Source organism: Talpa occidentalis, unplaced genomic scaffold, assembly GCF_014898055.3.
Source record: "Talpa occidentalis isolate TD23 unplaced genomic scaffold, MPIMG_talOcc4v2.1 talOcc4.12, whole genome shotgun sequence".
Taxonomy (NCBI): domain Eukaryota; kingdom Metazoa; phylum Chordata; class Mammalia; order Eulipotyphla; family Talpidae; genus Talpa; species Talpa occidentalis.
The window spans coordinates 75,089,581-75,116,493 of NW_023601212.1; the positions used below are offsets into that span (position 1 = coordinate 75,089,581).

General features: G+C 39.8%; 1 pseudogene; it reads left to right on the plus strand.

Annotated features, from left to right (window-relative positions):
• The first annotated feature begins 2,272 nt into the window (after window positions 1-2,272).
• LOC119240134 (melanoma inhibitory activity protein 2-like) lies at window positions 2,273-4,719 on the plus strand (annotated as a pseudogene).
• The last annotated feature ends 22,194 nt before the right edge of the window (window positions 4,720-26,913 follow it).

Genomic DNA, 26,913 nt, shown 5'->3' on the forward strand with positions numbered 1-26,913 from the left:
CTATGTGGAGCAGGGAAAGTGAAGAATTACCAAGGTTTGGTTAATATAAATATTGATTAGGTCTGCTGTTTCCTCTAGTTGGCAATTATCAAGGTTAGGAATTTATCCTTCTATAGAGGCTGGAAGATGGAGACCCTGCTCCCTGATGATTACATTTCATTTATTTATTTATTTATTTAAGATTTATTTATTTGTTTGTTTGTTTGTTTGTTTGTTTGTTTATACAAGCACTGGGTACAGTCAGAAGCGTGGGAGGGTGAGAGAATTCACCAGAGCCAGGACAGGGAACAGAACAGGCAGACTGATGAAGCACACTGCTGAGGGGAGCAGCGGGCAGCAGGAGAGGTCTGCGTGCCCTGTAGGACCCTCACCCGGCGGCCAGGGATCGAACTGGCGCTACAGAGGCTGCAGGCAGCTTCACAACCCAGCCCTCAACTGCTGTGCCACCGGGGGAGGCCCGATTACATTTTAAAGGAAAGGCTTCCAGGTCTTTGAGAAATGTTTCTGAGTTGTAGGAGATACATCAACATCTCATAGGGACAGAGGCAAAATTCACAATTGTACAACCTCTTTAGTAAACTTTAAGATTGGGTGAATGGGCTTATCTTCAGGTGTTAGCTAGAACCAACAGTAAATTATCTCGGCAGCCCTAAGTTTTATCAGACAGGCATTTTAAGGGAGACTGTGGTCGCCCTAAGAATGTAGCCTTTTGCAGCTAGAAATTGTTAGTCCTTGTTTAAGATATGCAATATATGGGGCTCTCTGGTGGTGCAAGGGGTTAAGACACCACCTTTGAAGCAATCCACAGCTACTGCAGCACGAGTTTGATCCCCGGCCAGCAAGCTACCCTCATGGCACAGCAGACCTCTTCTGACTCGCCTGCTGCTCCCCTCAGCAGTATATTTCAGTCAATCTGCCTGTTCTGTTCCCCACTGTCTCTGGTGGATCCTCCCATCCCCCCACACCTCTGGCCTGTACCCTAGTTCTTGTATGCATAAATAAATAAATCTTTAAAAATAAAAAAGGTGGGCCTCCCCGGTGGCGCAGCTGTTGAGCGCTGGATTACGAAGCTGTCCACGGCCTCTGCGGCACCGGTTCGATCCCCGGCTGCTCCCCTGCCACAGGAGGAGGGTCCCACATGGCGCATAGACCTCTCCTGCCACCCGCTGCTCCCCTCAGCAGTGTACTTCAGTCTGCCTGCTCTGCTCCCCGCTCTGGCTCTGGTGAATTCTCTCACCCTCCCGTGCTTCTGACTGTATCCAGTGTATGTATAAACAAAAAACAAACAAATAAATAAATAAAACATGCCTCTAAAAAATAAAAATAAAATAAAATAAAAAAGATATACAATATATAGCACAAAAATATGTTATATGTATAACATAATTATATATGCACAAGATTAGATTCAAAAGTCCAAACATAAATCCACATATATATCAGCACCTAATCTATGATAAAGAAACTACAAAAATACCAAAAATACCATGGAGAAAGAATAGTCTCTTTAATAATGGTGCTAGGAAAACTAGAAAGCCACGCATAAAAGAAGTCAGGTCACTCAAAAACTCCATGCAAAAACAATTAATTACAAATGAATTAAAGATTTAGATATAAGACCTGCCACAACAAAATATGCAGAAGAAAAATATGTGGGATATGTTCCATGACATCAAAGATAAAGATGTTTTTAGAGATTCAATCACTATGAAATAAAAGCAAAAATAAAGAACTGGGAATACTTCAAGCTTAAAATCTTTTCACCGTGAGAGAAAATATAAGCAGATTAAAAAGACAGCCTACTGAATGGGAGAAAATGTTCACACAACATGTAACTGACAAGGGGTTAATATCCAAGATATATGAAGAAAAAACTTACATAATTCAAAAATAGAAAACCAAATAACCCAATTACTAAATGGTCAGTATATCTGAACATATAATTCACCAAAGAGGATATCCAAAAGGCCAGTACATAAATAAAGATGTGGTCATCATTGCTCCCAATAAGAGAGATACAGGTTCAAACCACAGTGAGATCCCATCTCACATGTGTGAGATGGCACGTATTAAAAAAAATCCCCAGGTGCTCTCCAGTGATTGTCGTGGCCCGGCCAGGCCCTGGCTGTGGCAGCGACTGCCAGGTGGCCTTGGCGCCATGGAGGGGCCCAGGACGGCCCCCCAGTAGTACTTGGGGCTGGTCCTGGAGAAGCTGCAGAGGGTTGTTGCAGCTTTGCCTGAAGATATGAGGCCAGGTCCTACACTTTATGGTTTTCCATGGAAATCGGTGATATGTGCAACTTTTGTTGGATTGTTTGCTCTTCTCTTGTTTTTATGGAGAAGTTTTCGATCAGTTAGAAGCTGATTTTATATGGGAAGAGAGAAAAAGCTTGCTGTAGAACTTTTTACACTAATTGAAGAAAAATGTAAACTACTTGAAAAATTGAGCCTTGTCCAAAAAGAGTATGACTGCTTAGAGTCATCTGTAAAGGATGCCGACTTTGAGAAAGAGTTAACAGAAGCCCAAACCTTGGAGGCAATGTACGAAAAGTTGAACGGTTCTAAATCTGAACTTGAAGATGAAATACTTTCTCTAGAAAAAGAGTTAGAGGAAGAGAAGTTAAAACATTCTGAACAAGATGAATTGATGGTGGATATTTCTTAAAAGATACAATCCCTAGAAGATGAATCAAAATCCCACAAATCACAAGTAACTGAAGCCAAAACAACCTTAAAAATATTTCAAATGAATGAAGAACGACTTAAGATGGCTATAAAAGATGGAATGAATGAAAATTCCCAATTTCAGGAAACACAGCAACAGTTTTTACAAGAAGTTGAAGAATGGAAAGAACAAGTGAGTGAACATAATAAACAGAAAATAGCATTTGAAGTCTCCAAAGTAGATGTGGAACAAGTTCTTTATGAAAAAGAAAATCAGATAAAGTCCCTTACAGAACGCTTGCTAAAGATGAAAGACTGGGCTACTGTGCTTGGACAAGACATAACACATGATGATAACTTAGAATTGGAAATGAACAATGAATTAGAAAATGATAATCAACCAAAAGGAGCTTTGAAGAAACCGATTGATGCTGCTAAGTTAAATGCTTCTTTAAAACCCTTAGAAGGAGAAAGAAACCAAATTTATACTCAGTTATCTGAAGTAGATAAAGCAAAGGAAGAGCTTACAGAGTGTATAAAAACTCTCCAGACTGAATAAGAATCTCTACAGTCAGAAAATGCACAGTTTGAAAGTGAGACTCAAAAACTTCAGCAGAAACTTAAAGTAATGACTGAACTGTATCAAGAAAATGAAAGACACTTCACAGGAAACTTACATAGAGGAAAATTACCAATTAGAGAAAGAGGAGAAACTTTCCAAAGCAGATGAAAAGATCACCTATGCAGCTGAAGAATTGGAAACCGATAGAAAGTGTGCCAAAGATCTTGAAGAAGAATTGGAAAGAACCATACATTCTTATCAAGGGCAGATTATTTCCCATGAGAAAAAAGCACATGATAATTGGTTGGCAGCTTGGACCACTGAAAGAAATCTCAATGAGTTAAGGAAAGAAAATGCTCACAACAGACAAAAATTAACTGAAACAGAGTTTAAATTTGAACTTTTAGAAAAAGATCCCCATGCACTTGATGTTCCAAATACAGCATTTGGCAGAGAGCATTCCCCATATGGTCCCTCACCATTGGGTAGACCTTCATCTGAAACGAGAGCTTTTCTTTCCAACAAAGTTGGAGGGTCCACTCAGACTCTCACCTTTGCTTCCAGGGGGAGGAGGAAGAGGCTCAAGAGGCCCTGGGAATCCTCTGAACCATCAGATTCCCAATGAAAGAGGAGAATCAAGCTGTGATAGGATAACTGATCCTCATAGAGCACTGTCTGACACTGGGTCCCTCTCACCTCCATGGGAACAGGATCGTAGGATGATGATCCCTCCTTCAGGCCAACCATATCCTGATGCAGCTTTTCCTCCACAAAAGCAAGACAGATTTTATACGAATTCTGGCAGACTATCTGGACCTGCAGAACTCAGAAGTTTTAATATGCCATCTCTGGATAAAGTGGATGGACCATTGGACATGGAATCCAATAGAATTGATAGCAAAGAAGATCTCAGTAATTTAAATGTGTCAGAATCATCTCTCCCTGCTGAAAGTGAAGCAACTGGCCCTGGCTTTGTCCCCCTACCCATTCATCTAGTCAGAGGTCCATTGTTTCCAGTGGACACAAGGGGCCCATTCATGAGAAGAGGTCCTCCTTCTCCTCCACCTCCTCCAGGAAGCATGTATGGAACTCCCCGAGATTATTTTCCTCCAAGGGATTTCCCTGGCCCACCACCTCCTTCATTTGCAATGGGAAATGTGGATCCATCAAGAGGTTTCCCTCCTTTTCTACCCCCAAGAGCTGGATATTTTCCCCCACCCCACATCCCGAAAGTAGAAGTGAGTTTCCTTCAGAGTCAATTCTGCCTTCAAATGAGCCTACTACTGAAAATGCAGAACCACAACAAGAAACTTGACAAAATTTTTAGTCCTCTTCAAAAGTAATTTTGACTTCTCTCATTTTCAGTTTAAGTAACTGTTGTTACTTAAGTGATTATACTTTTGCTCAAATTGAAGCTTCATGAAATTATAATTCTCAGGATAGTATTTTGTAAATAAAGATGATTTAAATATGAATCTTATGAGTAAATTATTTCCTTTTTATTTTATTCTAGGTAGTGTAATTATTTTAATTTGAGTAACAGAGCCACTATCACATAAATAATAATGGGAGTTTTATATATGCAATCTTATAGGTATGTTTTAAACACCAAAGGCTGTGTTTATGCCAAGAACTGTATTTACTATGACTGTAGACAAGTGTGAAAGTAACTATATTTAATTAAATAAATTTTAATTCATTTAAAAAAAAAAGATCCCCAATAACAAGTCCTGGAGAGGAGAGAAACCCCATTACAAATCGATGGGAAAGTAATCTGTGGAGTCATTATGGAAAAAAATCTGAATTTACCTTAAACAACTGAAAATGGAAATACCATAGGACCCAACACCCACTCCTGGGCACCTGACCAAAAACATTAAACTGTCAACTAAAAAAAAAAATATGTCTTATAGTGTTCATTGCAGCACTGCTTTACAATACGTGGGCCATGGAAGCAGCCTAAGTGTCCATCAATAGTGGATTGTATCAAGAAAAGATGTATTATATCCAATCACCATGGAATATTATTTAGCTATAAGGAAATGTAAAATGCAAACAGTTTCAGTAAAATGGAAGAAGTTGGAGGGAATTATGTGTAGCCAAGCATGTCAGGATGACAAAAACAAATACTGGACATTTACATAGTATACAATTTTGATAAAGTTAAATGCTTACAAAAACTAATGAACATTAATAAGAGTTCTGAAGTCAAGACAGAGTGGGAGGGAGAACAGGATAAGGGAATATGAGGATGGTTGTGGAAGAGAGAAAGCCTTTCACTGTGAGGGGTGGGAAATTACAGTCTGTAGCTTCTATAGGACCATGTTTGAGGCCTAGTTGAAGTGAGGCGCAGAGGAAGCTGGCTAGAATTTGGTCCAAAAGAAGATCTTATAAGTATTTTGTTGCCTTTTCTTTTTAACTTTACAGTTTGACCCTCTAACCACACATCCCTAAATACATTGTTTCCTTTTTCCAACCTAGTATGTTCTGCATTCTTTGTACCTGGCATCATTTGACATTGTAAGATTCATTTGGGCACAGGCACAACTGATTTATCTTGGACTTGTGTTGTCTCTTTTTTAGGACTATTGTAGGCAGTGTAGCTATGAATGTCTTTTATGCTTGTTTCCCTATTTCTTTTAGGCGTGCCCCTAAAAGGAAGACAAGTCTGACTTGAGTAGGTGCAGGCATCAGTGCTGCAAAAGCTAAAACTCCCACCAACAATAGACTAGAGCACCAACTGCTCTACCTCTTTATCAACAATTGAAATTGTCAGTGTTCATTTGCTCTTCCCTATTCAGATGGATGTATAGTGCTATTAAATAGCAGTTTAATTTGCATTTCCTTGATGATTAACAGGGTTAACAGCATCTCAAGTGCTTATTGGCCATTTGGGTATCTCATTTTACAAAGTGGTATCTCATTTTACAAAGTGGCTGTCTATGTACTTGATTATTTTCTTGTTGGTATATAAGGATTTTTATATCATTTCATTTCTAATTCTTTGTTGGGGACACATATTGTATGAGTAAGGCTTTCAAGCACAGCCTGATTCCTGGCTTGTAGCATACATAGGATGTATTTATATTGGGAGGAATTTTTCGGAGTAAAATGGCTGTGGTCATGAGCCGTATATATCTCTAAATTCAATACATAAAAAAATGAACTATTTCCCAAAGTGATTTTAATAATTTACTCTCCCACCAGCGGAATATGAAACATCCCCTTGTTTCACATCTTTGCAACAACAAAAAAAATTTCTATAGTCAGACTTTTAAATTTTAGCAGTACTGGTGGATGGGTATTGGCAAAACTGTGAGGTTTTAATTTGCACTTTCATAATTCCTAATGACACTTCAGACCTTTTCATATGATTATTGGGATACTTAAATATGCTTGTAAGACTCTATTTCCTCTGTAAAGGTAAACTATCTAGGTGTTTTGCAGAATTTACAATAGTCTCAATAAATACTCCTGATCATCAGCTGCCTCTTTTCCCTTCACTATTCCTATTGGTCCAGCACCCATGAAATCAGTACTGGCTAGAGCTGAGTTTCATTGTATTTCCTAGACTACACATAGATTAATAAAGAGTGGAAGATTGACTAGTGAAACATCTTTAAACACAGCCTTTGACAAATCTGTCTTTAGCCCAGTTGCAATGTTGCTTATTAGTGCTATATTTTATGAAAGAAATGTAGTCAAGTTACTATGGGAAATCTTTTACTTATTTTCACCCCCGTCACCATACCTTATACTCCATTGTTGACCCTCAAAAGCTAAGTTTTTTAGTGTCTGCTAGTTTTTTTTAAGTACTTTGCTTTGTCAAATCATCAAATTGTCTTTGTCATGCTGACTTGCTTTCCTATATGTAATTCCTTTCAAGTCCTTCCATTTTGCTGTAAATGGCAACATTTCACTTTCCTATGGCTGAATAGTGTTCCATGTATCGACAGAACACATCTTCCTGACCTGGTCCTCTGCCAGTGGGCACATAGCTTGTTTCCATGTCCTGCCTATTGTAAATAACACTCCATAAACATTGCAGAGCATATAATTTTTTGAGTTGATGGTTTCATGTTTTTTGGATAGGTGCCCAAGAGTGAAATTGCTGGGTCATACTTCCAGTTTTCATTTCTTAAGGTAAACCCACATCACTTTCTAAATGACTACACTCAGGACTGTTGACTTTATTTGTATATTATTTTGTTTATGTAGGGAGAAGTTGCTACTCTCTTGCAGATGTCCTCATGTTCTTTTTTTTATATTTTACACTTATTTTATAGATATCTTTTAACAGACCTTTTCCTTGATGAGAAATTGTCATACTTTTCTTTCATTCATAAACATGGCTTTCCTAAATTTTTTAACATTTTAATGAATACCTGTTTTCCCATCTTTGTTATTAAAATCATTATATGAATATAGTAGAAATGGTTTCTAGTGACTGCTTTGTTTACTGTTTGGGTCATGCTTTCTTGTTTCTCTGCCTATCTCTGCATATTTGCTATTGTTGAAAACTAAATATTTTAGGTAATGTAACAAGTGAGGATTCTTATTCTCTTGCTCTGGGATCATTAGGGTTACTGTTGTGGTTCTTTGGTGACTTGCCTGGGTAAATCCTGCCGACTTTGCCTCCCCCACAGTATATAGCTGCTAGCATATATGTTCAACTTTTAATATTTTCGTTTCTTTGTCTTTATATTTAAGCTTTCCCTTCTAGGGTTTACCTAGCTTAGATTAGTAAAAGTTTGTGCTTACGTACTGGTCAAAGGTTGTGCTTACACGTTTAGCTGATAAATCTTCCACCCTTTATTAATCTGTGTGTAGACTGGGAAATACAATGAAAGTCAATTCTAACCAGCACCAACTTCATGGGTGTGCAACCTGTAGAGTTATATGGAGTCATTTGCTCTGAAGGACCCCAGGCTTTTATGCTGTTATTAATATTTTTAACGTCTTTATAATTTTTTTAAACAAGGAGTCCTGCATTTTTATTTTGCACTAGAACCTGTAATAATATAATTGCTTCTGGGTCTTTTGTTTCCTCTCCTGCCTGTGGAGGAGTTAAGTATGACCATCTCAACTCTGCCAAAGTATGAGCAGCCTTAAGCATGCACACAAACTTCCAGGTCTTGAGGGTATGTGGGAACTTAGGAAAGCCTATTTTGACTATCTTATTCCTGGATCTCTTAAATTTCTGCTTGATGTGCCAGATCTGTTGCTCACTGCAGCAACAGATCAGCTATGATATTAGCTCTATCTGATTGTTTCTGACAGCATCACCATAGTTTTCTAAAATGCTCATCAGTATAGGGTTTTCTGCATTATGCAACAAATCAAGTCAGTCCCCTTCAGCAACAGAGCTTCTTAGCTCAACATCAACATAGCTGGGGAGAGGAGCATGGGGAATGAGAGAAGTTCCAGACAAAAAAAAAATAGACTTTAAATGTCCTGAGATCCAGTAGTTTTCCTCAAATAAAAGGCTATTCAGCTTTTTTTTTTTTTTGTATGTTTTTGGCTAATTTCCAGCATCCTAAGACTGTTTAGAGAGTAGATTTGCTGATTCTTTTACTCCTCTCACCCCTTTTCCAGTCTTTCTTTTAAAAATTAAGTTCCAGGATAACATTTTATTCTTTATATAGATTCTACTTATTTTTTTTAATTCCCTATCTTTTCATCAATTTTTTATGTTACAAAAACATGCCTATAATGATTGTTTTAAGGGTTTCTGCTAATTCTAAAACCTAGGTTATCTGTAGATCTGCTTTAATAGAATGTTACTTCTCTTGGTCATAAGTCATATTTTCCTATCCTGCAAATCTCTTAATTCTTTGTATGCCAGATATTGGGCATAAGAAAAGCAGAGACTGAGACCAATGTTATTTTCCTTGGGCAAAATACATTCTTCTCTCTATTGAAGAATTAAGGTGCATTAGCACAAGGTTTAAGTTAGCTTTATTTCTCCTTTGCTCAAATATGTTGAGTGAGACTTGTCATGTGTTTATTTCAGGGTTCTCCCTAAAAGGTTATCCTCTCTAAGAGCCAGAAGATTTCAGGGACTCTTTCTCCGTTCCTTTCTAGCCAAGCACTAGCCTTAATCATAACCCCAGCACTCATTAAAAGTCATATGATAAAAATCTGACAGGTAGGAAGAACCATGTTCCAGTTCTTCATGCCAGTGTACAAGGTCATTAAATTTTATAAAGGCTGGGCCTCCCCGGTGGCGCAGCGGTTCAGCACTGGGTTGCGAAGCTGCCTGCAGCCTCTGCGGCGCCGGTTCGATCCCCGGCTGCTCCTCAGCCACCGGAGGAGGGTCCCACATGGCGCGCAGACCTCTCCTGCCACCCGTTGCTCCCCTCAGCAGTGTACTTCGGTCCTTCTGCCTGCTCTGCTCCCCGCTCTGGCTCTGGTGAATTCTCTCACCCTACCGCACTTCTGACTGTACCCAGTGCATGTATAAACAAACAAACAAACAAATAAATAAATAATACATGCCTCTTTAAAAAAAAAAAAATTTATAAAGGCTTCTCTTTCCCTCATAGCATTCTGTCTATGGTAAGTCTGAACTAGGTTTATGCCCAAATTTGGCAAATGCCCCTGGGAAGAATTCTGTCCTCTCTGGAATCTATCCTTTAAACTTATTTGTACCCACAACTTGCTGGTGTCTTTAAAAAATATTTGAAATTTCACTTTATCCTTATGGCAGGAGCAATAATCTACCATAACCTTATATAACCTAACTACAGGGAAACTCATTCTATTTCTAGAAGATGATTCTTGAAGACTTTTAGAAATATGTAACTCAAAGGCAAGAAAGAAATTATAGGGAGCAACCATTTTTCTCTGAGAGGTTGTGTGAACATTTGGGTGGGTCCATATTTTAGCTGTAAGAAATCAGAGTCAGGGCTTACCTGGTGGTGCAGGGGGTTAAGTGTCAGACTAAGAAGCTATTGGTAACTACTGCAGCACGAGTTCAATCCCTGGCCAGTCAGGGAGCAACCCACATGGCACAGCAGACCTCTCCTGTCTCACCCACTGCTCCCCTCAGCAGTGTATTTCAGTAGATCTGCCTGTTCTGCTCCCCACTCTGTCTCTGGTGAATCCTCTCACCCTCCACCCCCCACACCTCTGGCCTATGTCCCAGTTCTTGCATGCATAAATAAATAAATCTTTAAAAAAAAAAAAGAAATCATAGAGTCATTGCCCAGAGCAATGTCCATTAGGGGCTTCCATTCCTACCATCAGAGGCAATACAAAGTGAATGATAGCAAGGGCTCAGTTTAAAAGGCAAAAATGCACTAATTTTGTATATGTACAATTAATCTATAAATGCTCTGTTTCCATTTTCAAACTGTTGCCTTTTTTATTTTTAAAGTTACTTCTTGACATTTATTTTAACAATTTTAACTTGAGGTGTTTAATTTTAGGCAGATGTTGAGAGAAGCACCCAGAAGGCTCTGCCTATCTAAGCCTTTTTAAATGGCCTTGGATCCCACACACACAAGGAAGTAGGTCACAGAGCTGCATCTTCTCTATCACCTTCCCTCCAGTCTTTAGTTTTTACCCAATTCTCTCATTCTAATCACTGCCTTCACCCTATGTTCAGAGATACCCCTTCTGGTGCCTCCTCAGGATTCTACAGTTTAGACGGTGTGATTCACAGCTCTGCCACTGGTAGCTCAGCACTTAGATTTGTTGGGTCTCCTAAGTCAATTACCGCACATATATCTGCTTCTATCCATCTTCCAAAATGCTCTTGCCCTCTTCTCTCTTGCTTTTTCAATACATTTGTATTTACATACTTTCTGAAGATCTCTTTTCTATATTCTCAGTGAGATTTAGGAAGGAAGTGAAAATAAACAAATGTGCATATTCAATTCACATTTTCACCCAGAAGTCTTGAAGTTGTTGGTAAAACACAACTTTCCCAGATCTCGTCACATGAAGTATATTTATAGGTATGAAATGGACCTTGTGTTCAGTGTCTCTCTATAGAATGATGCTGTTCAGTAGGAGAATGAGAGTGTCACCCCTGCCCTTTCTCGTCATTATAAAATTAGAGATTTCTCTAATGAAAACATTCAAATATTCAATAGAAGAATATTTAGATAAAAGCACTTTTAGACAGGCATAGCATTGCTTTCCCAGGATTTGGCTGTTTTAGCCAAGACTACATTTTTTTAGTAAACAATAAGCTCTGACACAAATTGGAAATGCTGATTGTGCAAGTAGACAGTCCATGCTGTTCCAGGGATTGGACTGGATCAGATTCAAATGTGAAAACCAGTTTTATGAGGGTCAGGTTTGAGCCAGTTGAGTCATGATTTAATAGTTTTGCCCTTAAGCTTTAATAATGTGATCCAGAAATTTAAATGGCAAGATTCTTCCCATAATATAATTAGGGAAAATGGAGTATGTGTGTGTGTGTGTGTGTAGTTCTACACACATAAAGCATTTTTGTTTATATCAAATTACATCTACCTCTAGGACAGCAGGACATGATAAGACAGTTATTATAGGGCCCAGTAACCAGAAATATGAAGAGACAACCCCAGAGAAGAGTTGCGGTAATAGTTTTATACATCTCCAGAGAAAGATGGAGCAGCAATAACAGCGTTAACTTGGGACCCAGCTGCTCGTGGAGACCAAGACACTGACGAATGCGACCTGAGGTAAACAAGTTCTTATCAAACTGAGTCTAATGATACTTATCTTGCTAAGATCTTATCAGGATGAGAATGGTATCTGGAAAGCACTTAAGGACTTGGCACAATAAACTCTTGTGTATTCCTGTATTAGTCCCCAACTTGCCAACCCCTCTATTACAAAGAAGGACAAATGCTGTGCCTGGGAAAAACAGAAGGGTCACAGCCTGGTACTGTTGTCTGTGCCTGTTTGGGGGCCCAGGGAGGCCAGACTCACGCCTGTGCCAGGTCACTCACCAATGCAGGTATCACCTGTAGTTCCTGTGTGCCGGGAGTCATGTTCCAGAGTGGAGACTGCCCAGGGGCGCTTCAGCCAAAACAGGTCCACACAAAGAATGCCCAAGACATGTACACCCAACACTGTGTAGACATTATGGGTAAATTGGTGAACAAGAAATACATGATTCCTACCTGGCAGAATTTATAACTTAGTGAGCCCTTTTCAGCATGCCCTTCGATTCCTGTTCCTCTCTGACTTTTTAAATTGTGTATGTGATGTATTTTTTTAACCATGCCTTCAATTCAGATTTTGTGATGGATGATAGATAGACTCTTCATTTCTAAATCTGCAAAATTCAGCTTGTTTTTCATATGTAAAGCAGATCTTAAGTCAGACAGGGTTCATAAGAGTTTAAAAGGTAGTTCAACATGCCCATCTTATTTCCAATCATCAAAAGAGCATCTTTTTTTTTAATTTGAATGTAAATTAATACAACTAAATAAAAGTAAAGGTCACACAAGCCACATTTCAAGTGTTTACTTGTGGCTTGGACACAGCGGTTCTACCTTTCCCTGCTAACTGAAAGAAAATATAGTCAATTTACACCATGAGTAGCAATCAGATATTGACCTCAAACAAAAAGCAACCAGTTATATCATCAACAAAATGTGTTTTTTCAGAAAAAAAAGACAAAACAACAAAAAGACAGTTTAGAATGTGCAGACTCATGGCTAAATACACACAAACTCTTCCTAGAACAAAAGAAGGAATATTCGTCTGCAGATTTCAGAGCGATAGTTGTATATGAAGAGTGCTGGGGGTAAACTGGGGGTTCAGAGTGTAGTGGTTTCTCTTGTTGGGGTGTGGTGTGCTCTCATAGCTGAGCTTTGGTGGGCAAAAAGGGCACTGAGTGTGTAATGTGAGAACTCTCATCTGTCCTCCTGAGCTCATTTAGATGAGGCTTCTATATATGAATTTTCACACAGGCAAATCAGAGTGCAGTGAAGTCTATAAGCCATATGGGCTCTTTGAAAACCTTAGTTTCTTCCCCCCAAAATCAATATTATGCTAAATTAAGAGGCAAGGTTAGAGACATACTAACCAAATGTAAGATTAGAGATAGACCAAATAAATGCAATTATTGACATTTGATTGGATCCTGAATGGGGGGAGGGGATAAAATGGACTGTAATTTAGATAATAATTACAGAAATATTGATTTTCATTAGGTATGATGATAATATTTATATTATGAACAAAGAAGCATTTAGCAGTGAAATGCCATGATGTCTGCAACTTATTTCAAATGGTTGAGAAAAGTGTGTATATGTAGAAAAAAGAGCTGAAGATAATATGGCATAATATTAACATTTGATGAAAGTGAGTATGGTATATGCACTATTCTTTCAACTTTCTTTATGTCTGAATTTTCCAAAATACAAACTATTCTCATGAGGATTACATGTCAGAGAAGGCAGAGCAAGAATGTTAACAACTGAGCAAATGCATGAAAAAAATGATTTTAATTATTAGTTATTACCAGTGTTTAGAGGTCATTAAAAGACATAGTTGGCATAGAAAATGATGATCGGGTGGACTAGGGGTTGCTTTGTGTTAAGTGGTTTGATCAGGCCTCTTAATGGAGTGACAGTTGTGAACTTAGAAATAATAGGACTAGAATATAATCCTGAAATTTTAAGCACATCACATTTATTTGAGAACAAGTTTTATGGTCTAGGCCTAGAATCAAGAGACAGTCCCAAGTAATGTTCCACAAAGGTGAAGGTTGTAAAGGTTGAAGGGGAGTGGTCTGACTAGGTCATTTGATTCTTTCGGATTGGTTACTAGGAGTCTTCAGGCATAAAGCCAGAATGTGGATTCCTTTGCAACAATCAGCAGATAGCCTTCCTATTTCTTCCCAAATCATCAGTAAGGACAGAGTTGTACTGCTGTTCCTTGTAGTGATTGGTAAAGAGAAATCAATGAGTGGGTGTTCTTTCATAGTCACCCATAGGGTGTCACGACAGGCCACTTACTTTCTACCTAAAAGTCTCAACATGGAAACTTAGAAACAAGATGGAGACTGTTTGACAGAAAATAGTTTCCATATTCCCCCCTTTTTATCATGAAAGGCAAAGACCTTTCAATGACAAGAGTGAGGACTTCTATACCAGAGGACTATTCCTCTAGTTTCATCCAGTAACTGTGTTGGTCCAATGGAAACCACTTCTTCTTGTTCACCCAACAAGTCTCCTGCTGGGAGGGTCCAGTAAGGAGTCTCTGTTTTAACAAATGCCAAACTTAGGGTATTCCTGGAGACCTAGTGGGCACAATTCTGACACAGTTTCAGTTTAGAAGTACAATAGAACTTTAACTAATTAAATCATGCCAATGGAGTAATGACAGTAGGAATCTGACCTGAAGGAGTTTTCTAAACCATGAACTAATGTCTCTGGCAATCGACTAAACAAACCATGCAGAGGATCAATTTTTATCATTTCCTATAGCCAATGAACATTTTGGCTGATTCTATCTATTTGTGTTTCTATTTCTCCTGAGGAGTTTATCTAAGTACAGGTTAGTGGTAGTTATAGCACATTTTCCTCCTTGTTCTGCTAGCACAGAACCTAAGTAATTTTGTTACCTAATATAACCAGACAAGAAGTTCAATGGCTTCTCATGGGAAGCAACTCTTTTAGCTTTCTCTAAACTTCTCCTAAGTTCTCTCAGCTAAGAGAAGTTGATTGTTTATATGCAGGGAGAGGAGCAATAAAATCTCCGAAGACATACTGCCTTTCCAATTGCCAGCTGTCCAGCAGAGGTGGACACAGCCTTATTGAGGTTGCTTGCCATCTGTGCCACAAACAAATATGTAACCTTGGGGAGCACAAATAACTCCACCAAGGGTTATTTAATTTATTTTTCCCTTAGTAGGGAGGCTGGCATTCATATTTAGAAGTCAAGATTCTGAAAAGCATTCGTTTGCATTCTTTCTGGAAGTCCTTTACATGGTATCAAACATCTTTAAATATTTGGCAAGATCTGAACTTTTCCCCCAATCCATCACCAACTGTGGAAGTGGAAAAGTGATTGTGGGGGGCATAGAGTCTGTTGTTCTGCAATTGAAAGTACTTTTGTCTAATTAAAAGTCATTTTTCTATTTGTATATCACACGAAACACATCTTATGGTTAGGCAAGCTACTTAAACTTCAAAGTAAACATTTTGGTATAAATTGCTACCATTAAAAATGTACTGTTATGTAGTTATTTTTAAGTCCTCAATACATACACTTAGTGTAAAAGTAAGAGAACTTCAAAAGTGGTAAGACAATACTCTTTAAGTAAATAGACAGGTCCATAGTAAGAAACCACTGCTGAGCCTCCCAGGTGGTGCAGCGGGTTGAGCACAGCACTGTGAATCTGTCTACAACCTCTGCAGCACAGGTTCGATTTCTGGCCGGCCAGGGAGATACCCACATGGCACGGCAGATCTCTCCTGTCTCGCCCACTGCTCCCCTCAGCAGTGTATTTCAGTTTGTCTGCCTGTTCTGCTCCCCACTCTGTCTCTGGTGAATCCTCTCACCCTCCCGCGTCTCTGGCCTGTACCCCAGTTCTTGTATAAAAAATAAATAAATCTTTAAAAAAAAAAGAAACTACTGCTTAGAAGATATACAATAATTTGCATGTCAAAGCAAGCCACAAAGATCTAATTTTCCAATACCATGAAATTATCATTAATGTTATTTTAACTGAAATTGTGCCAACATAAATACTGTTGATGTCCATAAATCAAATAGCAAATATCCCAATCTAGACAATATGCATGTGCTCTCTATTATGTCATAGACATTTTTAAGCATACTATTTTAAATAAGGATATCTTACTTTTTCTGAATCTTAATTTGATTAATTTTATTTCTAAATCCAACTGTACATATGAATGTACAAAATTAGAAGAGTGTATGTGTACACACACACACACACACACACACACACTCTCTCACAAATCCTTGAAAAAGTTTCCAAATGTTCTTCCTCCAATCTAAGGACGATTTTCTGTTTTAAAGTTACATTTACTACTACCTAGATCTTCTTTTCTGTTACACTTTTGCTACACTTGATGTTATGAGACTCATGAAATAACTCTACACATATATCAATACTTAATTCATGACAAAGCAACCACGACCATCCAGTGTCTCTAACAATTAGAGTGGGCACAATTCAATCCATAGCTTCTGCTATGATCATTTACCTACAAGTTTTTGTGTGGACATACACTTCGAGTTCTCTCAGGTATACACCTAGGAATAGAATTACTTGGTCATATAGTAATTCTACTTTTAACTTTTTGAGGAACCACCAAATGTTTTCAGAGCAACATCTAGCATGTCCCACAAGCAATGTATGAGAATTCTGTTTCCTCTACAACTTTGTTATAACTATTACCTGTCTTTTCTACTAGAGCCATAGTAGGGGGTGTGGAGTAGCATCCATTGTGGTTCTGACTCACACGTCTCTAAGGACCAATGACGTTAAATATCTTTTCATATATTTGTTGGTCATTTGAACTTCTTCTTTGGAGTAATGTCTATTTAAATCTTTTGCCCATGTTTAATTTGGGCTATGTGTCCATATATTGTTGAGTTGTCTGAATTCCTTATATAATCTAGACACAAATCTCTTAGATGTAGGACCTGAAAATATTTTCCTTCAGCAGAATTTTGTAGCATTTTGTTTTCAGTCTTCTTTCAAGAGCACATATAACAAGCTTCTCTTGAGCTCCTGTCTTCAAACAGCAGTGATTTAGCTTAGCTTCTCCATTCTCAGCTTGATTCTAGACCCAAAGTCCAGCAAGCCCATAGCTTCAGCTTATGTTTCTGCTGTGTCTAATCCATGAAGATGCTTTTCTTGTACTTAAGCTTGAATCTATCTTTTAGTTTCCCCTTTTATGTTTTATCCATCATTGCTGAGTTTCTAACAAAGAGCATCCTTCAACTGTGAACCCACAGCAGCAAATTGCCCTGGAAGACATCCATCAATACCGTTTAGAGTATTTTTCTTTGTGTGTACATTTTTTTAAATTGTGAAGTTAGATATATTGATATTTTATATGATTTCTTCCTTTCCTTTTATGCTTAGAAAGGACTTTTCCATCCTAAGAGAAGAGAAACATGATTTTCAATTTCTTCTTATGTTTTCTTTTCCTCTTTATTCTAACTATCTAGTCCATTCACAATCTATCTATTGTAGGTAGGGATTCAAGTCCAAGTCCTTACAAATTGTTTACCAATTACTACAGCCATATCCAATGGTTTTAAATGACATTGCAATTACACATCAAAGTTCAATGTCTTTTCAATATCTACTTGTTGTCTATCTCGCAGACTTTGGTTTCAACTCTATCCCACTATTTAATGTTTTCATTCCTATACCAGAATTTGTAAGCCTGTCTTTTGTATGTATGTTCTCTCTCAGCCTAGCATACGGTCCGTTAGTTTATGGTTGCTCAATAACTTTTTGCTGGATGAATTTGTAATTGAAATTCTGAATGGTGGCATGACAGAGAGAGAAGCTTGTTATAAGAAGACAAGGCATTGTTGGAATTGCTGGGCATGACAGTGAAGAAGTAAAACTAGGACCCAGCATGTTAGACACAGTCTAGGCACAAACTTAACTATGTGTCTAGAACATATTAGGCACTCAATAAAAAAATTTAATAAGTGAAATGAACTTTGAAGTGTAAAGTTCTGTATGGATAAACTTCCTTCAGCAGGGTTTTCTTCCTCCACTATCGCTCCAACCCACTATCGCTCCATCTCAAAATTCGTCACCAGAAGGATCACTCTCTTTCAAAGTGCTCTCCACCCAGTCTGATTTCCAACAGCTCTCTCAGAAGCTGGTCACTTAGGGCCAGGTAAAACTGGTGGGACAAATTGAGAAAAGGAGCTATAATGATAGCCTTTGAGATTCTGGAGGCTCTGGCCTTCTTCACTGATGGGAGTCTATCATTTAAGGCCCACTCAGATGCAGTTTTCAAAGCATTACAGAGTAAAAGGAACATTGACTAAAATTCAGAAGTCTTGGATATCTACCTCTAGCATCTTTATTATCTCTATGTCTATTGACAAGTTATATAACTTCTCTGGATCACAATTTCTCATCTGTAAAAAAAAAGGAAAGATCAATGCATTAAGAAGTAAATGAGATAACTCTGATGAAATGCTCTTTAATGAGCAAAGTGTAACTATGTGATTATAACCTCTCCATTTCTTTATTTCATTTCTAACACTTGATCTCTGCTCCAGACAGCACAGGCTCTTCGCAACCCTTCCACACCAGGGCTTTCGCCTCCTCTCCCTCCCTCTGCCTATCCAGATTCCACTCACACTCATAGGCCCAGCCTCAGCCCCACCTTGCTCCCAAACACTTCTCTCCAACTTCTGCCCGCAAGCATCTTTCCCTTCTTTGAACTTCTTTTGTTCTCATGTTGTCTGTGCACATACAAATGCTTGCTTATTCCTTCTCCATTTTATGAGATGAAGCCTTCAATATCAAGTAGATAAGAGCCTTGTCACATTCTATTTAGATCCGTCCAACAGCACCTAATACTAACCTAGGCCCAAAACAGAACCTCAATTTTCATCATTAGATGAATAGCAAAGAAAGCATAATGGTTGTCATTTTACCAGGCTGGTATTTTTTGTAATTACATGATGGGTTGTGTCAAGTCATTAAAGCCAACACAGTAAGTCTTCAAATGCCCAGCCCTTTCAACTACAGTGAACACGAGGAAGGAACAAGGGACAGGCTCAGGGTCAGCAACATACGGGGCAATGGAGTTAGTAGACCCACAGAATGCTGACTCCAGAAAGAGCAAATTTTACAGATTGTTTATTCTAACCTTATCATTTTACAAGAAAGGAAAATAAGGTATAGCTAAAGTGGCTAATAGCTTTTCGAAGATCAATCCACAAAGCCTGGATCCAGGTCCCTGACACCTATAAAGTGCTCTTTTTTTCTAGAGTGAATTCAGCTCCTCATATGATTTTCCAAATTGGTATTCATGCCACAGAAAAGAAATGATAACAGAGCAGGGTAGACGAGGAACCTCGGGTATAGTTTAAAAGATGAGGAGCAAAAATACAGGGGAAATTCTCATTTTCCATCACCAACACTGACCTTCTACAGATTGATTTGCTTAGAAGTCCAGGTTGGACTTGTATCAAAGTCCAAAATAATAATGCATTTGAATCTCTGCTCATCCCAATGGCAAAGCAAGCCCTTGAGCAGCAGGTGGTTCAAAAGGGCATCCTTCTTCCCTGTGTGGCTTGGTTTGTTTTTCACCTGTCCATTCCTTCATCATGGAGCAGCTGCCTTTCTTCAGAGAGAAGATGACAAAGAAGGCTGCACTAAGTTCAAGGTGAATTCTGACCATCCAAAAGAGTGTGGGTTGCAAAGCAATTATTCTGCAGAAGAGTGTATGTGTTCAAGCAAATTACACCCTTCACTCCCCTGAACAACACTGGATTTGAACAACACTGTGCTGACTCACACTAAATGATGCTGCCTGAACTTTTACCTGTGATTTTCCAAGCAGCAGTTTCCGGGTTGGCAAAGCAAGGGCTCTCTGGTCGAACAATGAACTGATCTCTTCTCACCACCACCCATAAAGACCAAAAAGTCAGCATCCCCAAGAGAGTGAATAGATATAGAAGGCTCAGCAACTGCAGTTGCTAATGGTCAGGACTCTCAACTCCAGTGGACACTGGCCAGGTTCAGGGCCAGGGTCAGCGGGATCATCTGGCCAAATGAGTCAGAAGTAGATTCACAGAATGTTGGCTCCAGAAAGAGCAAATTTTACAGATCATTTATTCCAAATTTATCCTTTTATAAGAAAGGAAACTGGTTTCTTTTATGTGTCAACTTGACCGGCTAAGGGATGCTTAGATAGCAGATAAATCATTATTTCTGGGTGTATCTGTGAGGGTGTGTTGAATGCACAGACTGAGTAAAGACAAGCATCCTCACCAACACAGGTGGGCCTTGTCCAGTCCGCAGAGGGTCTGGATGGAATAAAAGGCAGAGGATGGGTGTGTTCACTGCTGCTGAAGTTCTCTACTGCATTTTTTCATTTTACTAAATGCATTTTTCAACTCCAGAGTTTCTGCTTGATTCGTTCTTATGATTTTTATCTCTTTGAGAAACATTCCAATTTGTCCATGTACTGTTTTCTTGATTTTGTTGAATTATCTGTGTTTTCTTATAGTTTGTTGAGTTTCCTTAAGATAAACTTAAATTCTTTGTTAGGAAATTCATACGCCTGCATTATTTGGGGGTGAGCAACCAGAGCCTTAGTTCCTTTTTTTAAAAGATTTATTTATTTATTTATTTATTTATACGAGAACGGGGTACAGGCCAGATGTGCAGGAGGGTGAGAGGATTCGCCAGAGAGAGAGCGGGGAACAGAACAGGCAGACTGACGAAATACACTACTGAGGGGAGCAGCAGGCGAGACAGGAGAGGTCTGCTCGCCATGTGGGACCCTTGCCGGCCGGCTGGCATCAAACCAGTGCTGCAGAGGCTGGGGACAGCTTCACAGCACAGCGCTCAACTGCCTGCGCCACCAGGGGAGGCCCTAATCTTAGTTCCTTTTGATGGTGTCATGTTTGCCTGATTTTTTTTTTCAAGATCCATGTAATTTTGTGTTGCTGTCTGTGCATTTGAAAGAGCAGACATCTCTTCACAGACAGGTCTGGCAGGCAACATCTCCCAAAGTTTTCTGAACTGATGGGAGCGCCTCTGAGATTACATCTGAGTGGGCCTGGGTATGTATCTGCTGCCAGGACCAAGGTTGGGTACGTGGTTAGCAGGCCTGTTATCGATGTTGCAGGCAATTGTGTTTCCCAACAGATCTGCAGGTAGAAGGCACTACCTCCAAGACCACAATTATGCACAGCTAGAGCCAGGTCTCAGAAAAAACTTCTGGATCCATAGATAGCAGGCCTGTTACTAGGGGTGCAGATGGGTGTGGTTCTGAGGGGTTCATGAATGCGCTCTTTCCAGCTTTCTTGGTGGGTTATTGGGTGGACAGGACAGACTCTGAAAATTCTGCAGCACAGTGGGGCTACAGCTGGCCATAGAGCAACTTCAGTGTCCACAGCAAGGACTAAGATCAGTGGACCTGATAACAGGGCAGAGAGTGGTATAACTGGCTTTCAGGGAAAACAGGAATAACTTTGTTGCATGGTAGAGTGAGGATAGAGCTGGGTCATAGTATCAATTCAGGCTGCATTAGGGCCAAGGCCATTGAAACTCTTATCAGGGAATGAATGGGTGTAGCTGCTCCCAGGTCCTTTGGCAGTGGGGCTGGTTGCAAGACAGTGGCCAAGACAGGCTGAAAATGAGTCCACAGGAGGAAGGGGTTGCTTTTGTTCTGCAGTTAACCACATTCAACATTCACTGGGACATGGGCATGACTTCTCAAAGCAGCTCTTTGGCCCTGGGCTTCAGTAGAATTTTACAATCATCTGCCTGATTCCCAAAAATCCCTCAAAGTTGCTTATGCCTGTGAATGGCCACCAGACTGTTATTTGTGGAAGGTATGAAAACTGGTACTTCCTATTCTGTTCTCCTATATTTTTCAATTCCCTCTTTCAGCATAATATCTTTGCAATTCATCCACACTGTGGTTTATATCTGTACTTTATTCCTTTTTTCTGACAAATGGATTACTTCTAATGACTGCATAATGACTGCAATACATCTTATGGATGTAACATAATTTAATCCGTCACCTCTATTCATGGATATTTCAATGTACTTTTTGCTAACATATTTAATGATTCATCAAACAATTTTGTGCAAACATACAAGTAATTTTATTGGTTCAAAGGCCAGGTTTTGTTAAACATATGTGCCATTTAATTATTAAACAACTAATTTAATTAACATTTGTTAACCAAATTAACTCATTTCAACCAGTCATTTTAGTCAAATTGCTGAACTGGGAATCCCCTGTATACACAAAGAAAGTTGTGAAAAGGGTAAAGTTACAAGGAGAAAGGGAAATGAATCCAGTAGAGAGTCTAATATGCCTTTCTTCTAGCTACAGGGGAAAGCACTTATATCTTCCCAAACGTAATTACCTTCCTGGCGTTTAATGAATACAACTTTAATTCATGCTATACAATTTAAATCTGTTAGAATTCAAGACATGGGAAAAGTTTTCTTGCACTTGCTGATCTGGGATATAAAAGTAAAGCTTTAAATGTCTGGAGATTATTGATTTGGTTGTTTACTTGGGGAAGTCCAGTGGGGTGTCCTTGCAAGCAATTTCCTAAAGTGTCTCAACATGTTAAGTAAATCTAAAATGAAGCCCTAGAGAAAGACCCTGACTGGTAGAACCAGAGGCCTGGAAAGGCTAATGAAGTTCCAGGACTAGAACATGACAATAGTTTTCAGTCTTTGGCAGATACAGGGTCATCTGGGGAGATTTCTAAAAACACAATTGCCCAAACCCATTCATTGAATCTGGATCTATGCCAAGGGACCTAAATATCTATATTTTTAAATTAGTTCCACAGACAATTCTGTTCTACACCAAAATGGGGGAACTTAGGCTAACCCACAGGAGAGTCAAATTATGTAGCTCTGCAGCTGGAGGGCCTGTCTCAAGAGCCCCACTGCTCCCAGAGAAGAATGGAGTATAAGAAGTTTCCGGACAAACACACTCCTGTGTTACTGCAGACACTGTCCTTTTTATGATGTTCCATGTGAAAAAACATTCTTTAAACCCACTGGTCTGGAATGTTGGGGCTTATCCTAAATAATTAATATCATTTAAGGAAAGGGGCTCAAGAACAATGAGTTTTTGTAATAAATCGTATTTCCAATTTTTCTCTTGGGAGCCAAGATACCCCAATTTCAGTTTTGACACCCATCTCTGCCTCACTGAACCCTTTTTAACTCTTGGTTTTTAATCAGACACATCCCTTTACTGTGTCTACATTTTCCCATGCCATAATTCAAAATTTTGTCTATTTACCATACTGTATATTCTTATAAACCACTTCAGAGTTTTGGTAGAATGATGCATGGTGTGAGTGTGAGGATGTATATGTATTTACTTACTTATATTTCTGGGATGCCACTAGCAGCAGCATGGAGTCTCTCTATTCCTCAGTCCCTTTAGTACTCTCCCCAGAAGGTGCTAAGAATGTTATTAAATGGGAGGATGTAGGTCCTTGATCATTTGCCATAATTAAAATGAATAGTTTTGAGAACTTCACAATGAAGCATCTCTAGGCAATATTTCCTTCACAGGCGCTCTCCTCCCCCAACCTTCACCTCCACCTCTGGGCTTTGACCACCTGGTTGATTCAAGAAATCACAACATCCCTTCTCTCCTCAGCCAGTTTGCTGCATTCCAGTCTATGGGCACAGACAGTTCTGACCGTGGCCAGGTGCCTGACAACTCTGCAGAAGCAGCAGGCTGGAAAGTGTGGCTGGAACAGGATAAATCCCTATCTCCTCCTGGGAAAACAGTTATTTACATGCTGGTGACTGCAGCTTAGCAGTGTCAACTTCAAAAGGCAGGGATAAGATGGCTTTAGTAGGGAAAGAGGTTTATTCTGCCACTCATGCCTTTAATCTGTTCTGGCAGAACTGGTTACCGTAGTGGGCATCCCTGCAACAAGAGCTCACATCTCCAGACTTTTAGCTCAGATCCTGGAGAAATGATTACTAAGCCTATGCGGTGTAGACTGCTAATGGCCTTCACAACTCACACACACACACACACACACACACACACACATCACAGGATGTCCACACAACCTGGCTGTCCACAAAGGTTTTGCACAGCCTCCTCTGATTGTTCTCTAAATTGAGAATTCTGAAACACAATACACATAGATAAAGCTCGAAATAATGAACAGTGATTATTTCTGTTTCCTGACCCAGCAGCATTGCTTGTTATTAGAATTTGGCATTACTCATCTTTACTTCCAGAAATGAATTAACAGCTCAACACTGTTTGCTTCCTGTTGGTGTCTCACTGGTCACAGTCATCCTTTCTCTCATTTTAATGAGTACATGTTTTTTCTGGAAATGTGCATAGGAGCAGGTGGGTTAAGTGATCCACAGTGCCTACAGCAGCAAGAAGTGAACACACACACACACACACACACACACAAAAAAAAAAAAACCAGGAAGGCCACACTCTAAGGACATACCATGCTCATATGGATCACTTAAGGTTTTATGTAGTATCTGTGTGTTGCTTTATCTCTGTGAAGGAAATATTCTTTCTGTTGGCAACTAAGGCATGAGCAGGACCACCCTAGACTTTTGTTCTAGCAGTTAATGGATCAGGATCCCTCCTACATGGCAAGACTCATATCCTGCCATATTGTTTAGTACCCAGCTTAGAGTTGGTAATGAGTTGATTGGCCAGAGTAGATTGATGGTTGAGAAAGAGGTTGGTGGGATGGACCCAAGGTAGCCCCTTTATTTCAAACCCAGAGTCCTCTGAAACACAGTTTCCCCCCACATCCTTTTAGTCCAATCATTTTTAACCAGACACACAGCATTTTTAAATAATCTGGGTTTTTTAAATGACAATGTATTTGTTTTTGCCTGCAAATGATTTGACTTCACAGCACATAAAATGAATGGGAACTCTCAAAATCGTTCTCATGTTAGAAAGCTGCTATCTAGATATATCTATTTTGGTACCCACAATTTTTTTTCCTTTCTCTCTCATTTGGAGAAGATAAAAGCTGCAATGCCGTTTATCTCCTCTAAATTAGCCATGTGACAACTCTGAGCTATTAATAACTACTCCCCACAGCATTCATGTTTATGTCTGAGAGGGGTCAAGTGGTGAGCACCGTGGAGAGAGACAGTGGCCGAGATAAATGTGAGCAACACAGCAGAAATGCAACCCACATCGCCACAAAGTGGGGAGAAGAGAACAGATATAACTCAGCTGGCCCCCACTGCCACAAACTTGTAGGTACAAGCAGATCACCAAGCTCTTCCTGCCCAAGGGCCCTGGCACTGAGCCCTTGACAATGCCACTATGAGACCTGACCTCACAGCTGGTGGTACCCCGCACCCCACCATGTGCTCCTGGTGCTGTTGGTGCTGCTGCTTCTTGACTGTGCCTGTGCTACCTCTGCTGACCATTTCATGCTGAACACAGGCTGATTTCAAAGGGGCACATTGCGTCTGCCACTCAGACTCTTGAGGGCACTGTCACTTTGCCCCTAGTCTTAAAAAAGGAAAAGACTTGTGCTTATTTTTCCTACCCTCCAGGAGAAGTTCATATTTCTCAGGTGGGTTTTGCCTGGGGCCAAACCAGAATTTTCAGTTGCTGCAAACTCTGATTTCTTTACCACTTCCCAGAGGCTTCCTCACTGCCACTGTGACAGGATCTAAGTGTGAAGCCCTCCTCTTCTGTGAGTGGCCAGAGCGAGGTTAATTATAAGATCTATCTGTAGGGAGAGAGGGACATGCTGTGAGAGCAGAGAGCCTGGCTTCCTCACTGCCTAACATGGATGACTTGCTTGATCTCCCATGGCTCAGTTTCCCCATCTGTAAATCATCAATCAAGTCTGGATCCAGAAATATACCTTCAAAAGGTTGTTGTATCATTAAGTATAGAGAATCTATGATCCTTATCTAGCCAAAGAAAGGTATTATAAAAATGAGTGAGTTCGAGCTTTCTGGAAAAATGGAAATCTTTCCCAAAAATCCAGATGTGAGGAAATCTTCAAGGAGAGGTAAGAAAAGACCCAGCTCCAGGGAGAGCACTTCTCTGAGGACAAGCCAGGGCCCCTAACAGACTGAATGCCCCCGGGGCTCCCCAAGTCCCTGTTACACATGAAGTAGCTGCTGGAATCATCTGTGCATTCTTCTCAAAGACTCAAGATAAAGACATGAACAATTGCCTTCTGGGCTGAAATATAAAATACTTAAAATGTCAGACCGGGCCGATCAGAGAAGTAACAATTGGAACAGCAGCTGTCTCTGTAATGGACGGCGGTTCGTAAAGGACAGCGGCAGCGGCGCTGCTCATAAAACATTATGCAACAGCAGAAAACTGCATTCAATTTGCAGAGCCAAAGTCTCCACTTAGGCAGTGAAGGGCTCTCCTTAGGAGTTAATAAAATCATAATGGCCAGGCGTCAAGGTTTCTTAATTTCCTTCAGTAGTAGAGACACTTTCTCTCTGAGGAAGTCTACAAAGTCTTTTAAATCCATCCCCTCATTTCCATTCCTAGTGGAGTGATAATTGTCATTCTTTCTGGCTGGTGGCACGGAACCTTGCAATATTCTCCAAGAAATAGCCCGCCTCTAACATAGAAGCCAAAAGTGCATGGCATTTGTCTTCCCAGTGTCCTTTGCAGTTAGGCATGGCACCCTGGCCTGGCTCAGTTGAGCATACATCCCTGGTTGGACTCCAAGTCAAGAGTTAAAATGTAAAGCAGCAGGGCCTCCCTGGTGGCACAAGGGGTTAAGATGCAACCTATGAAGCTATCCATAGCCACTGCAGAATGGGTTTGATTCCCGGCCAGGGAGCTACCCACATGGCGCAGCAGACCTCTCCTGTCTTACTGGCTGCTTCCCTCAGCAGTGTATTTCAGTACATCTGCCTGTTCTTCTCCCCACTCTGTCACTGGTGGGTCATCTCAACACCCCCCACACATATCTCTGGTCTTCACCCCAGCTCTTGTATGCATAAACAAATAAAT